This window comes from Miniopterus schreibersii (assembly GCF_964146895.1).
Source record: "Miniopterus schreibersii genome assembly, chromosome: 8".
NCBI classification, from domain to species: domain Eukaryota; kingdom Metazoa; phylum Chordata; class Mammalia; order Chiroptera; family Miniopteridae; genus Miniopterus; species Miniopterus schreibersii.
The window spans coordinates 10761430-10773267 of record NC_138109.1 but is presented as its reverse complement, the minus strand read 5'-3'; the positions used below and the strand labels follow the sequence as shown (position 1 = coordinate 10773267).

The following is an 11838-nucleotide window of genomic DNA, read 5'->3' as shown; positions in this document are numbered from 1 at the left end:
TCCGAACCCCTGTCCCTGCTTCCCATTGGCTCATCTGCGGTGTTCACAGCGTCAGAGCATCCCCTTGGTAACACTGCCACTAGCCTGGCATAATCTGCTGCTTATCTGGACCGTGCTGCCTGGGTCCAGCCTCCGAGGAGCTAAGTCAGATGCCATGGCAACAGCCTGGCTCCTGGGGATGCCAGATCAGACTTCTCCATTCTCTTGGGACTGAGCCTGTGATCCAGCCTCAGAAGGACAAAGTCTTTGAGGGAGAAAAACCATCTTCAAAGTTGCTGGGAATGCGTCATGGCAATGAATCGCCTGAGATCCCGGTGGAGCCACAGATCAGTTCACCCTGCTGATAGGCTTGTTCACATGTCTGCAGTGGCTGTCACCACAAGGGCAAGGCTCCTTGGTGGGAGCAGAGCCACAATTAAACCAGTCATGGAAATCTCCCATGCAGGTAGGGAAAGGGAGCGTGGTGCTGAGGAGATAGGCAGGTACCTGGGTTCAAATCTTGGTTCTGCATTTCAGTTCCTTTTGCCTCTCTGAGTCCTATCATCCTGTCATCCTCATTTACAAAATAGGATCATGATAAAGATATCTTGCAGGACTGTGCTGAGGACCAGTTCTGTTGACAGGTGGAAACTCCCTGGAACATGGAGAGCACTAGCCAAACCATAGCTGTTTTCATTATGTCAGCTGATGGTCCTTGGCGCCAATTCAGCGCCAGCAAAAATTCCCAATTTGGGGTAGTGGAGGGAAGAAAAAACTTTATTCAATGCAAAAACAGCTCAATTGTGATACAGCACGGCTATGAAAATAGCATGACTATGGGACATTTCTAGGTGCAGGCAGCTCTGGAGCCAGGCCCCTCTTGACTAGACAGCTCTGCTCCACACTGGTCTGCTCCCTTCTGCTCTAGTGACAGTGTTTCAGGTCTGCAGGAAACACCTCCCAGTCTTTAGAGGAGAGGAAAACCCACTCCCAGGGCCTGCGGGGAGCTGGTTTATATAGACAGAAGTCCCCGCCCCTGGCCCCTGATTGGCCCATCCTCATGCAAATGAGGACTCCAAATCCTCACAGTATGATTAGCCCAAAAGGCACTACCCTGATTGGTCAGAAGTAAGCTGCTCTGATTGGCCCATGAAGATATCGGTGGGGATATAGCTGCCAGCTCGTGTTGAACAGGGAAGGACTCGGTCCTATTGGTGGAAACAGGATTCCGGGAGCCCCTTTTTTAAAGGCTGGCCCGGCTGGAGGAAACTCAGTGCAGGCAGGCAGTTCCCTGCAGGACAGGTAGGTAGGTGCAGGCTTCTCGGGAAAGTGCAGTTTGCATGAAAGGCCCCTGTGCAAAAATGCCTCCTAGGCTCTGTTTTTTGCTTGTTTGCTTTTGTTTTTTCATTTGAGCCCCGTTAGCCATCGGGGGCCCTTCTTAGTACGTACCTCCTTTCTCAGGGTTCACAGTGAGCATCACTGTGGATAGTGTAAACCGGGCACTGCTAAGTTGTTATGTTCTTATGCGGATACTTAGTAAATGGGACTGGCAGCCTGTTGAGAGCGATCTGCCAAGCGCCTTGTTTCTGCTCCAAGGGCTGAGACCAAGGCATTTCCCCTGGAAGTAAGTCATGTCGTTTCATGAAGACCCTCCGCCTCTATCAGAGCCAACTGTAGAAGGGTGGCCGAGCCTGATTCCCTGCTGCAGGATGTAAGACTGGCAGGAATGCAGACAAGGGTACGAAGCCCAAATGCAAACTGATTTACCACTAAGAGCAAAGGGCCAAAATGAAGGTGAGCAACTGTTAGCAAGTGTCATTAGCATGAATGCGCGAAACCTGCAGGCTGGTGCCTCCACCAAGTGGGTACGGCCTACAAAGTCCCCTCCTTTAAGTGTTTCTGGAAGTCCTGGGGGCAGGAGTTGTCCTTTAGATAAGTACATACTAGACAACTTTGTGTTTGCTACCAAGGGCTGGGTGCGAATTTTGTGGGTGCTCAAACTGCTTCTTATGTGAGGGTGCTGCCACGAGGTTCAGTGCTCCCCAAGTTAAAGCCTCAAGATGCCAAAATAGCTCCTCTTCCCATCTGTCCTCACTGTGTCGGAGCCATGCTAGAATCCATGCAGAATGGGGAGATTTTTGTTCACGCAACAGCTATTTGTTGAGCATCTACTATGTGCCAGGCACTGTGCTAAGTTCTGGAGGTACACTAGGGAATAAGTGTGACATGGTTTTTGTCCTTTGTGGAGTCTGTGGTCCAGTGGGTGAGAACAAATATCAACAAATGACAGAGAAATTTAAAATTGTGAGAAGGAAATAAAACAGGATGCTTTTCAATTACAGAAGCTAATAGAAGGAGGTACCTTGGGAGCAGGTACCTTGGGAGCAGGAAGGACTTCCTTGAGGAGGTGATGGTTATGCCAAGACCTAAGAGCCATCTTGCCAAAAGCGAGGGACAGCGCATTCCAGGTGGAAAGAAGTGAGAGGAGGGTGAGTGACTGGAACACAGGAGGGGGGGAGAGAGAGGTAAGAGGTGAGGTTGGGGAGGGAGGCTTGGCCAGGTCATTCAGGACCAAAGTGAGAAGTTTGGATTTTAAGTGTGATGTGTTTTAAGCGGGGCAGAGATGTGAATTAACTGTGTTTTTAAAAGGTCACTCTACCAGGCAAAGCAAGGGTGGAAGCAGCGGGAAGAATGAGGAGGCTGCTGCAGGGTTCAAGGTAAGGGTGCTGAGGGAGCAGGGGGATGGTGAGAGGCGGGTGGATTTGAGAAAGATGTTGGAAAGTGAATCGCCCATGCTTGCTGATGAACTGAACATGGACACCTTGTTTTTTATTATAAAAATAACACATACTCTTGGTTTCAATGCCTTTCTCAGCCAGGCACTTTACAAAATTTCCCCCTCTGGCCCTGGACATTGGTGCCCAAAGCCTTCTGCATACAGTTTTCCTTCCCCAAGCATTCCTGAGACTTCCTAAGTGCTCTGCATTAGCCCCAGCTTAGCCAGAAGCACCATGCTGCCCAGTGAGCACCTATAAATTCATACATGCCACAGACAGTGGGAAATCAGGCATTGCAGACCAGGGCTAAGCTTAAAAGAGAGAGGTTGAGACACTCCAGATCACTCAGCCTCCATCTGCTGAGTTTAAAACTCCCAAATGTAGTTATATTGCTATTAAGCCATAGACAGTCATTCCAAGAAACATTACCTAAGAGGGATTCTTAGAGAACTGGCTTCAATAAATAGCTAAGAATTCATTTATTCAATAAACCCGCTGAGCTTCTATTATCTATTATGGGCATCAGTTCTCTGCTATCTGTCATGCCCAGCACCCAGCCAGCCTCCGGCATTATGAAGATAAAAACCCCCCCTCGCAAAGGTCACAGTTTTGTGGATGGAGGGGTGTTTGGAGGAGGGTGGTAAGGACATCTCCCAGGTAAAGGACTACAGTGCAATAAGACAATCACAGCACGCTCCAGGAAAGCAAAACCAAATGGTGTACAAACCCTCTGACAAGTGTATTCAGCCCATTGATTTAAACCACTCACCAAGGCAGGCTCTGTGAAACTAAGGGAAATGTCACCCTGGCTCTCGGATGGCCCCAGATTCTAAGCTGGTTACACAGCTATTTGCCCCATTTGAGACTGGCTTTGCTTCTGGCTGGCCTCAGATAACATAAGCTCCTTGAAGAGAGATCGTATCTTTGGCTTTCTTTGCATCTCCTCCTTTCAGTCTTCAATAATGACTTACCGAATACCTTCTGTGTGCTAGATTGTAGTTGCTGGGAGCACAGAGCCAATGTCAATGGCAGGTATGGTCCCTGCTTTCATGGAATTTGCAGTTGGTCACAGAAGGTCCTGTTGCATGGTATTAGTTATCATCTGTAGCTTTATGACTCCTAAGTTTGATCTTCAGTTCTGTCACCTGACCTCCAAACTCGTATCTAACTCTGAACTCTACCCAGATACATGACCTGCCATAAACTCACATGTCCAAAACAGACGTCTAGCTTCCCATCAACGCCAGCACCAACCTGGTCCTCCCCGGCCTTCCCTCCCTCTACGAATGGGACTGTCACCCACCTAATTACATAAACCCATAATCTAGGAAGCACCCTTGATTCCCCCCCCCAATCTATCCACTGATCTCCGTCACCACCATCCCCGCCATCTTTTACCTCTGTTACCGAGAGAGCATCCCCAAGAGCATTCTCCCAGCTCACCCCCCTCTAATTCATTTGCTACCCAGTGGTCAGATTCATCTAATAACATGTAAACAAAAGCATCTCTCTCCCCCATTGTAACCTTTCAGGGACTGTCCATGGCTCTCAGAGTAAAATTCCAGCTCCACAGTCACCTGCACTGCTCCTTGCGGCCTCCTGCCTGCCCCTCTCCTCGGCGTGGGCCACTGTCACTTTACCCGGCCGGCCGGCGGCGTCTCCTTTCTCTTCCTGAGCCCACAGCAGCCCTTCCCATGTTTGCACCTGCTGCTCTGTCTCCGACTTCTCTGCCCCATTTTTTAAACAGCCCGATTCCTCCCTCATGCTTCAGCTCAGATGCCGCCTCCTCAGGGAAGCCTCCCTGGCTTCCCGATCCAATATACCAACCCCGCCCTAGTGACTCTTGAGTCGTATCACTCAAGTTCTCCCCTTTGAGCTTCATGAGACCAACTCTTGAGAGGTCCGACGAATGCAGAATGTGGGATCGTGAGGGTAGGTTAGCGTCCGTCTTCACTCGGGTATTTGTTGGCTTAAAACAAAACACCACCGAACACCCGGCGCTGTTTGGAGGGTGACATGGAATCGCGTTTGCGTGGGAACACTCGGTGTCCCAGGCTGGCCTGCAGACTTCAGGGACCAGAAAGGCACGATCCCCAAAGCCTGAGAGACGGAGCAAGAAACATACAGACGCGCTCCCGGCCGCCCCTGAGAGAATCTATTTGTTTTCCTCTTTCCCGCTTCGCAATGTGTCTATTTTTAAAGAGCTGGAAGAGTGAGACACAAGATTAATAGCTTCAGGGACTCAGCCTGTCTTTGTCCCCTGAGCAGCCGTCCCTTGCCTCTTTCCAGTTGCTCTCGAGCTGCCAACTGTTCCGAGACGCCCGCTTCTGCCGCAGCCCCCCCCCCGCCCCCGGCTGAGCTGCTCCGGGCCCCCGGCCAGGCTGCGCTCCTGACCCCCCAAGGCTTTGAAGCCAGGAGCCGTCGCTGCCTGTTTGTTTGTACCAAGGCACCACGTATGGCAACAGATCATGAATAAGAAACAGGCACCTGATGGCAAGGCAGCCATCTCCGTCCACACTGGCCCCTGGCAGCAGTCACCTGCACACTCCGGGCAGCCCACCTCCTGCAGAGGCGCAGGCTGCGGGGGACATGCTCTGGGGGTGGAGGCAGAACCCACTCAGCTCAGCAAGCAGGGGTCAAGCCCCTCCCTGTGCCAGGAACTATCTGGGCTCCTACTCTGGCTCTGCTTCTAAGCCAGGAGACTTGGGTAAGTCCCTTAGCTTTTCTGACCATCAGTTTTCCTAATCTGTGAAGTGGGTATAATAATAATTCCAAGTGGCTAGCTAGGATTTATATTTTCAATAAACAGGGGAGACACAAATATTTGTTGAACTGAAACCTGGGTTACACCAGGAATTATACACCTGAGACAGGGGTCGTCTCAGATGCAATGTCTGTGCAGGCTGGTCACCCGCTCAGGATGCTCTGAGGAAAGAGCCAACCCCACCCCAGCCCTGAACCCCACCCAGGCCTTCCCTGGGCCCCCAGCCCTTCCCTGGGCCCCCCAGCCTGAGTCGCTGGAAGACTGGCTCTCCCTTTTCACTCAGACTGTGTCGATTACACATTTCTGACTTGTTTCCTGCCATGTGGGCAGAAACAGTTGGCAACTGCTTCCAGCCCTGCAAACAGAGGGGTGGGTGGGGAAAGAGGTGTGTGTTTGGGGGCGGGAGGAATCTACTACTTCCCTCCTCGCTGGGACCTCCCCTCCCCTCTGCAGGCATCTCTCCTTCTTGCTGCCCCTCCAGACTATCCACCTGATTTCTCCAACTGCTGCAGCAATGAGGAAGGAGTTTTCATCTCCCCGGAGGGCAACCCTGGGGGAAGGAAGCAGAAGTGGCCAGTAAGCTGATGGCCCAGCTGGGTGACTTGGGGGATGTCGCCTCCCCTTTCTCAACCGCAGTGTTCACACCTATAAAACAGAAACACTGGTCCAGGAATCATTGAATGTTTAACAAACACTCATACGATGCTTACTAGGTGCCATGCTACCTTAAGTGCTTTGCAAATACTAACTCATTCGATTATCATAACAACACTCCAAGTCATCCTCATTTTAGAGCTTGGAGACTGAGGCACAGAGAGGTTAAGTAATTTCCCCAAAGCCACACAGCCAAGAAATGACAGAGTCAGAGCTTAAACGCAGGCAGTCCTGCGCCCGAGTCCACATTTAACCACCACTTGCTTTCCATCTCTTCTCCAATTTTCTAGAAATCCAAAGGCCTGGCCTCTTGGAGCCATGCCTGTCCCATATCCCCGTTTATTTTCTTTTGAATAGGTTGAACCGTGTCCCCCCAGAACATACACTCAAATCCCAACCCCAGGTGTGTGAATGTGACCTTTGGAGTATTGTCTGTGCAAATGTAATCTAGTACGGTGAGGTCATGCTGGGCTGGGGTGGGCTTTAATTAACCACAAGTGGTGTTTTCATAAGAGAAAGGGAAGGGAGATTTGGTGACAGACACGCCAAGACCCAGAGCTGCGCAGGGAAGATGGCCGTGTGAAAACAGAGGCGGAGATGGGAGTGATGTGTCTGTAAGCGAGGAGCACCAAGGAGTGCTGGCTGCCACCAGGTGGAAGGGGCAGCCAGGATGCTCCCTGGGAACCTTCGCAGGGACCCCAGCCCTGCAGGCACCTTGATGCCACACTTCCAGCCTCCAGCGTTGTAAGAGGACAAATGTCTGCTCTTTTAAGCCACCCGGCCTGTGGTCATTTGCTACCGCAGCCCTGGGAAACTAACACACTGGATTAAGGAGACCGTGAAGGCTCACTCGGAGGCAGCCCTGGAACATGCCTCCAAGCTGGCCGCCCCCTCTCTGTCCCACGGCACACGTCTCAGATCCTCTCTTTCCTGCCACCCCTCATTTCTTCTTCTTGGTCTTGTAGCCACCTTGATACCCAGAGAACCAGGGTCCTGAAATGCAAGCTCAGGCTCGGGATGGCTGAGTTGAAAGGATGGCCAGTGGATGGGGAGCTAACTGGGGGCCAGAGCTCTTGGAACTTCATGGGGGCTGAGATTGGAGCTTTGGGAGCCTGAGGGAAGGCTTGGAATGCTAAGTGCCCGTGTCCTTAAGCCCCAGTCCCTGACCTGCAGGACACCGGGACCCTCTGAGCTGAAAAGTGTCTCAAAGCCACTCCAGGGGCCAGTCATGTCCCTCACCTCTCAGCTTCAGTTCCCACCCATCTGGAGCAGGACTGATTGTGCCGACTGCACTGGGTGATCGCGAGGATTAAATGAGACAGTGACTGTGGAAGGCAATAGGAGACTGTCCAGTGGAACAAAAGCTGGTTGGGAATCCTCGTGCCCCTTCCCACGTGGCCAAGCGCCTGGACTCTGAGTCTCGCTCGCATCACCTACTCTAAGCACTGGACCCAAAGCCTGCTCACTGTGGGTGACCATAAATATTAACTGAAGTGAATTTTGCCTTGTATCTTGGTAAGTCCTCATTATGACAAAGTCAGCATTCCATGCCCCAAACCATCATTTTCTGTTTATGACTGACCCCACACCCCAGCAAGCATTCAGAGGCAATCCGGGCAAAACAGCCAAGCCGGAGAAGTCCACTTGCCCACAGGCGAGCTCCCTTCCCTCTCCACCCATGCTCCATTCCCCCTCTCCAGCAGTTCCCGCCCCCCCAGATCTCTCCCTCCAGGCCATTCTCCAAAATTCTCTTGCTGGGCCTCCCCCCTCAGCTGGCTCACTCCTGCAATGAGGGGAAACACCCGGGCTTTCAGGTCGATGTTTAATGAAGGCCTGGTGGGACTTACAGCTCTCAGGGGTCCTAATGGTGACAGATATAAAAGACTAAACAGGTGGAATGGAAACTTCCCAGGCTTGGGAATCTGACAGGCATGAGTTGGAATCCCTGCTCTGTCACCTCCTTGCTGCGTGGCCTTGGGCAAGTCACTCCACCTCTCAAATCTACAGTTTCTCTATAAAATAGGGGTAAAGCCCCTCTCCTTGGGGTTTGTATAAAGTTTAAATGAGATACGTAGGTGTGTGATCACTAGCTCTGTCCTGTGCTGCTGGGGCATCTATCCTCTCAACTGTGGACCCTTTAACTCTAGACTCCAAAGTGAGGTTTCACAGCCCCACCTGGCTGACCTCTTGGCTTCTAGATTTACTTGTCCTTGATCATGATGAACCTCTGGCTCTGTGGGCTGTCTAAGTTTGTGCCCAGAGGCCAGACCTCTAGTCTGATGCTTCCCAGAGCTGCACCTAAAAGCCTGGTGGCTTTGGCATGACCAGGGGCAGGAGGTGATGGCTGGAGGATTCTAAGGCTGGACGGGCATGACCAAAGGTCTCAGCAGATAGTCTGCCCATGCCCACCATGGCAACCAGAGCTGTCTGCTTGGCTGCATCATGGCCAGGGGTGGGTGGGTGGGTGAGGTGGGAATGGATTGACATCGTATCATTTGGCCCTGAAATGGACTTGCCGGGACACTAGGAGATGTAGAGGCCAGCTCTGCTCCGGTCCCCTGCAGAGGGGCCCTGCACTGTGCTGAATCAGCTGGAGGCAGCTCCATTCCCCAGAGAGGAGCAGCCGGCAGACCTGTTAGCACTGGCCAGGTCCTTTCCACCAGCCCCAGCGGGATTCAGCCGAGGCTGCTAAGTGGCCTCCGGCTTTCTCCCGTGCTCTGGAGAGGGGAAGGGGCGGGGGGAGGGGGGAGTAGCACCAGCGGTGTGCGCATGGGGTGATTGTCATGGTTACGCTCTGACAAAACAAATGGCTCTGCTTCCTGCAGGCCACCCAAACAGCCATTGCAATGTGGACACTGATGAAGCCGCTGCCAGGCTTGGGCACTGGAGCCTAGCCCTAGGTGCCCCCTCCAGCAGCCCTGGGTAAGGGAGGCAACTGCTGGCACTGGGGTCAGAGGGAGTATTTGCTCAGACACATGTTGCTCCTGGGGCAAGGTAAGGGTTTGTCCCGCTTGTGTGAGGATGAGAGGCTGGCAGCTGGGCTGTCCCGTGTGTGTGCGCGTGAAGGTTGTGTGTATGGTGAATCTGTGTGCCTCGGTGTGTGAGTGTGAGTGTGTGCGTGTGCATGAGGGTGTGTACATTGTGTGCGTGCACGTATGGAGAGGTGGATCAGCAGGAGGTGGCTAAGGGTGTTCCAGCATTAGAAGTGAGAGATGACACGACCACATGTTGCTGCTCCAGTTCCCTCTCCCTCTCTTCCCCCTCCTCTCTCTCTGTCTCTCTCTCTCTCTCTCTGTCTTTTCTGTGTGTGAATTGTTCTGCGTCTCCTTCTCCTTGTGTCTCTCTCTGTCTCTCTCCTCTCTGTCTCTGTCTCTGCCTCCCCCTCCCCCCATCCCTGCCACCTGTTTCCACCATCTCCCAGTCCCCAACCTCGTGTCTGTCCTCCAGGGCCCCGGGCCGGCAGGACTCTGTGGGCTGCTCACCCCTAGCTGACAAGATCGCGCCGGCTGCCCTCCAGGTGCCCGGCGTGTGACTGTCCTCAAAGCCGCCGCCTGCCGCCAGTGGAGCGCGTCTTCTCAGAGCCCCCAGTCCCCGGGGCTCCTGTGGCTCCTGCCAGGTAAGAAGGGCTCCAGGAGGGAACAGGGGTCCCCCGGCAGTGGGAGATGGGTGGGCGCAGGGGGACTACCCGAGTGCAGCAGTGGCATCTGCTGCCATGTCAAGCCCCGGCTGGAAGTCCCGTCATAACACCTCCTGCAGCAGCTGCAACAGTTGATCGCCCTCGGCTCCCTCCGCACCCCACCCCGCAGCGCACCCGCCGACCGCAGCAGACAGCCTGGGGGGCAGGGGCTGGGGGGAAGCCCTGCTCTCCTTCCCCCACCCCCAAGAGCAACAGGCACCTTCCTGCCTCTGTCCCTACTCCCGGTTCTTTCTTTCCTTTCTGGAAGAAGACTTAGGGGAGGCAGAGCACCCTCCCTCTCCTGCCGGCCCCGCGCGGAGCCTGTTCCAGGACAGGCAGCTGGGCAGAGGCTCAGAGGGCAGAGTGAGCCCAGGCCTCCTGCTCAGGGGTGGCGGGCGGAGGGCACAGGGGCTGCCTTGGTTAGCTGGGCAGGAGGGGGTGTCGCTGAGCACATGTGCTGGGTGTGGGGGGGTGTGCTTGAAAAGTGCACGGCCTGTGTGCGTAGGGGTGTGACCCTGGAGGGTAGTGACGCACATGGAGGGAGCTACATGAGTTGGTAAGGAGGGAGCGTGTGTAAATGTACTTACATGTTTAGGGGTGCATGGACTTACATGTGGGATGCCCTGTGTCTGCTGGTGTGCGGGGATTTTAAAGGGTGGGTCACGTGTGTGTGTGCACCCGTGCGAGCGCACACATGCACCTATGCAGGTAATTGTAGATTAAACTTGACCCAGAGGTGACTGGGCAGGATCCCTAGGCCTGAGGTGGTAGTCACGTGCAGTCCCGTCGTCACCCAGCCTTAGCATCGCTCTCCAGGGACAGTGCTTTGGCTGTTTCCAGTCCAGACCCACCCAGGTGATGATCCAGAGCCCAAGGTGAGGTGGGCACTGTGCCCTGACGAGTGGTCTGCAGGCTCCACTGCTTTCCTGTCATGAGAAAGGCCAAGGCTCCTTGGTTGGGGGTGGCTGGGGTTCTAAGCATCAAATCCCGCCCAGATGAAGCTCCCAGAGGGACTCCAGCCATTGGCCATTGGTTTGCTGCCTGGTGGAATGGGCTGCTATTGACGTTGTCCTGGGCCCAGAGCGAAGAGGAGCATTTCTGTCCCTCCTGGTCTCTCTCATTGTGCTCAGCTCTGAGTGAGCATCTGTACCAACTGGTGGCCTCTCCTTACCACACATATGGTACTGATTGTGGCTCCACAGGGAAAGGGATGATCCTGGGGGAACAGGGACAGTGGAAGAGGCACCCAGGGGCTCCTCTAGGACCCTGGCCTTGGGCTTCTGCTCAGGTTCAAGTTGTCCTGTCTGCTGGGTGAATGGGTCTCTCTTAGCATCTCCTGGCTGATTCCCTCCAACTACATGACCTGGGGAACCAATGACCAAGCTGACTTAGCTTTCTTGTGGTCTCACAGGCCTCCCCAGTCCAACCTGACTGGGAAGAGGGCTTGGCTCTTGCCAAGCAAAGAGTTACCATACATAAGAAGTCAAAAGACTTCCATGGGGGGTTGGGAGCAGCCCAGTAGGATCAGTTGGCAAAGTATGGCTCCAGGTCACCAGGAGTGAGCAAGTCCTTTCATCTCGCTAATCTCCTTTAAGACAATGTGCCCCTTGGGCACTCCTAGCTGGAACCTTCCCCTAGCCCGTGCTCTCTAGGTTATTCACCCAGCAGTATGGCTGACCCATGCAACCCTCTTGGAGAGGAGCTTGGGATCAGGAGTGTTCAGTGCGGGGCTAAGAAGGCTTCCTGGAGGAGGTGATGTTAGAATGGGGACTTGGAGGAAGCAGTGGCGGGAAGGTTTATATGTGGCTGGAGGTGTGAGTACAGGCCGGGTTGGGAGGTGCAGGGGGTTTTGGTCAGCTGGTATCATGTAAGTCAGTTTGAATGAACCAGACAAGCTAGAGTGAAAAGAGGGAAAGGAATGAAAATCGTTCAGTCACTGGGTGCCCACTTACTTCCAGGCCCTGTGCTGGTGACTGGGGCTCTGTCTT

The 11838-nt window shown here is 53.8% G+C and overlaps 1 protein-coding gene across 1 annotated transcript in view; it reads left to right on the top strand.

Annotated features, from left to right (window-relative positions):
* Positions 1-9014: 9014 nt before the first annotated feature.
* Positions 9015-11838, top strand: part of VWA5B1 (von Willebrand factor A domain containing 5B1) — a 50157-nt gene continuing 47333 nt past the window's right edge. The window contains exons 1-2 of the mRNA XM_081144470.1: positions 9015-9168; positions 9622-9790. The gene's annotated coding sequence lies outside the window, so the exon portion shown is untranslated. The remainder of the gene's footprint in view (positions 9169-9621; positions 9791-11838) is intronic.